We start from the raw sequence: 3,436 nt of genomic DNA, 5'->3' as shown, positions 1-3,436 counted from the left end.
ATCTTCCCTGCAGGAATCCTGCATCTTCCCTGCAGGAATCCTGCATCTTCTCTGCAGGAATCCTGCATCCCTCTGTGGGAATGCACTGGCTGTGGGACCCCTGCTCCTGCTGCAGGTGGCTCCTGGGGAAGTTGCCTGTGCTGTGTAAGAGTTTCTCCAGAGGGAAGGAGTGTCTCTGCTGGGCTGGGAGCTGGCAAGGCTGTGTCCTCTTCCCTGCTCTGCTCACTGCAATAGTCTGGGACAGGCTCTGGGGCTTCACTGTGGCTTCATGTCTGGTGCTGAAGAAAGGGATCATCCCGGGATGCCCTTCAGCCCTGGAGCATTGCTGAGCTGGCAGCCTTTCTGTGCCTGCTGAGCACCTCAGGGGTGAGCACCACCGGTATTTAGCATCCCTAGGGCGCTTTGTGTACAAAGCACTTGCCAGAAGCCAGGCCCCGGTGCCCTGGGGACAGGCCTGGGTCAGCCCTGCTGGTGCCATGGGGACACTGAGGCACAGGGTGACAGTGGCTGCCACCTGCTCTGTGTCCCCCTGTCCTCCCTCCCACTCAAACCCTCAGATCACACTGCCTTATCACCTGATAATGGCTGTCGAACTCAACAGCCTTGTAAAGCTTTTCATCATCTCAACAGATGCTGTGAGGAACCCATTTATGAACTTCACGGGGAAAAAACCAAAACAAAATGAAAACTCAAGCCTCCTGTAACCCTCCGCAGAAAACCTCCCCAATAAATAAAGGCGGCGTGATTGAGGGGGCGGGTGGTTCATCCCCAAAGCAAACAGGGTATTTCTCTGCCTCTCTCGGGTTTGGCTAAAAAAAGCAAATAAACCCCAGAGGAAGCACGTCATGGTGCAAAGCAGAACCAGATGGTGCCACGAGAGCGTGGGAGGGGACAGGGGCTTTCTCTGAGCAGAGCATGCCTGTGAAGGAGGAGAATACTGAGAAAGGCAGGCAGCAGAGAGAACTCTTGTTTGGGTGGCACTTGGGGCTGCCCCAGCCCTGGCTGAGGGTCCTCCCCTGGGAGAGCTGGGGCAAAGAGGGAAAGTCTGATTGAAAGCGAGGGCACTGGGGCTGTGAGTGCGAAACAGAGCAGGGCAGGACTCCCTGGAATGAGCAAACACCTCCCTGAGCTCCTCTGCTCTGTCTGACTGTCCCACACTGCTGGGTTCATCAGGTGCTTCCTTCTCTCCTCTCCCCCTGCCTCTTCTCTGAGATTCCCAGAATTGCTTCTATCACTTGGTCACAGCTTTCCCAAAAGGCATCAGGGACAGAAACTGCTAATCACACATTGGAAACTGTGTTAGAGCATTGGAGGAGGGAGGCTTGGGCAGATCTGCTGCACCAACCAGAATGATGAGGGAAGGGCAGAGGAAAATCCCCCAGGACACATCAAAACCCGCCTGGTTTTCCGCCAGCAGAGCTGTGGGTGTCAGCATTCCCCCCAGACAGGGACTCCCAGATCATTAGTGTGTCTGTGGAGCAGAGCTGCTGGCCCCAGGCATTTTTCAACAAAATAAAATGCAGGGTGTTTTTTTTTCTTTTCCAGTAAGTACTTGTGTTCTCTTCTGCTTCCTTTCCCAGTCCACAGAGGCAGCCCCATCCCCTGAGTGTTCAGCTCCTGCTGCTGCACACCAGTTGTGCACTGGGGTGCCTGGGGGGTGGCAGGAGCTCAGGAGGGAGAGGGACACAGGAGCTGAACACCAGCAGCACTGCCAGGATTGCAGAGCACCACTGCTGGAGCACGGGGTTTGCTTCTCCTCTGGCTGCTTCTTGTCCTCCCTGTGCCTGAATTACCCATCTCTGACCTGGGGCCACTCATGTGAGCTGCTTGTGGGGCTGATACTGAGGCGGAGTGTGGCTCCCAGCCTGTAATCCCTGAGAAACATGGATCCCGAGGGAAAATCCACCTCCAAATCCAGACTCAATGGCTTAGGCTAATTGCTGGCCACTATTAGCAAAAAGCACCGACAGGACGTGGTGTTCACAAGTTGTTCCATAGGCATTACCTCGAATGAACTCTCATTTATTTAATGGATAAGTTGGATTTTCCTTCGTTTGAGTGCTGGCAATTGTTGGGATGTATTTCTTGATATCCTGCTGAATCCTCGTGCTGGATGTCCCCAGCTCTGCAGTGTCCCTGGAGGGGTGGGGAGAGCTGCTCCTGTCTGGGTTTTTGTGTGGCTTGGGCTGGGGCACAGCTGCTGCTGGCTCTGAGTGCTCTGACAGGGCTGGGATGGGGAATCACATCAGCCCCCGGGGCAGAGTAGGGCAGCTCTGGAAGGCAGTTCTGACAAAATCCCTTCCCTGTGTGGAAGCAATCCCATCCAAACTGAGATGCAGCTGCTCTCACCCCTGGAGCCAAGGCCTGTGTCAAGAGCCCCAGAAATGTGAGCACTTGCCACCAGTGAAGTTCAAACAGCCCTGAATCTCTGCAGTCAGCACCGAGGAGACTCCCCCACCCTCCTGTTCCTCTTTTTGTAGTCACTGGTGCCTTTCTTGGTTCGTTTCTATTCATTTTGTACTGTTATGGTTTGTTTTCTGTCTCCAGGCTTTCTCAGGGGCAGAGGAAGACTGATGGGAAAACAATCACTCCTGCCTGGATGGCTTTGCTGAAGGACAGAGATCCTGTTCCCAGACCCCATCTGGAGGGGGGTTTAGGTACATCCCGGTGTCCCTGTGTCCCTCCCACTGCTCCACCTCTGCCGTGTCCCCTGCAGAGCTCTCTGGTGCCACGATGTCATCCTGGGAGCAATTCTGGAGCTTGGGCCCTTGGGGAGCCCCCTTTCACCAGTCGGGCTGTGCAGAGGATGGGCAGAGTCTCAGCTGAACAGGCTGAGGAGCCCTCTCACTTTTCTCAGCTTTTCTGCTGTAATAAATGGCAGGGATCAAAATAAAACAGTGGATGTCAGGAAGAATCCAGAGCATTTGGACATGCAACAATTCCCTGAGTATTCAGAAAGAAAGAAAGGGAATTAACCAGATCAGAAAGCAACTATGAATCTAAAGGAAATATAACCACGATAAAATTCCTGAGCATAAAATTCTGATAAAATTCTGGAGCAGCATGGAGTTTAATCATGGAGGATTTTGAAAAGCTTGTGTATGTTTTGAGACATTTTTATTCTTTCAGGCAGGTATTTTGAGATAGAAAGTAATAAGCTAATTAAAATGTACCCAAGCGTGGCTGTGAGTAATAACATGAGAGTATGGACATTAAAAAACCCAAACAAACATACATTAAATTCCTTCAGCCAGCTCAGGGGGTGCAGTCATGTCCTCCCAACCTCCTGAAGGTTGGTGATGTCAGTGGGAACTCGGGATCTGTTAAATACTTGGACATTCCATCCATTCAGAGGTCAGGACTGAGTCACTCTGCAAAGTCCAATTTTGCTCATTTTGGGGGCCTGGATGAAGCAGTGCTGTCAGTATTCAGCCCG

General features: G+C 52.5%; 1 long non-coding RNA gene across 1 annotated transcript in view; it reads left to right on the top strand.

Moving 5' to 3' along the window:
- Positions 1–3,234, top strand: part of LOC107213674 — a 25,454-nt gene extending 22,220 nt beyond the window's left edge. Inside the window, exon 3 of the long non-coding RNA XR_004500036.1 lies at positions 2,548–3,234. This is a non-coding gene — a long non-coding RNA (uncharacterized LOC107213674). The remainder of the gene's footprint in view (positions 1–2,547) is intronic.
- The last annotated feature ends 202 nt before the right edge of the window (positions 3,235–3,436 follow it).

The sequence above is a fragment of the Parus major genome, chromosome 21, assembly GCF_001522545.3.
Source record: "Parus major isolate Abel chromosome 21, Parus_major1.1, whole genome shotgun sequence".
Classification (NCBI taxonomy): Eukaryota; Metazoa; Chordata; class Aves; order Passeriformes; family Paridae; genus Parus; species Parus major.
Note: the sequence above shows the minus strand (reverse complement) of the source record. Positions and strands in the feature narration are given on the sequence as shown.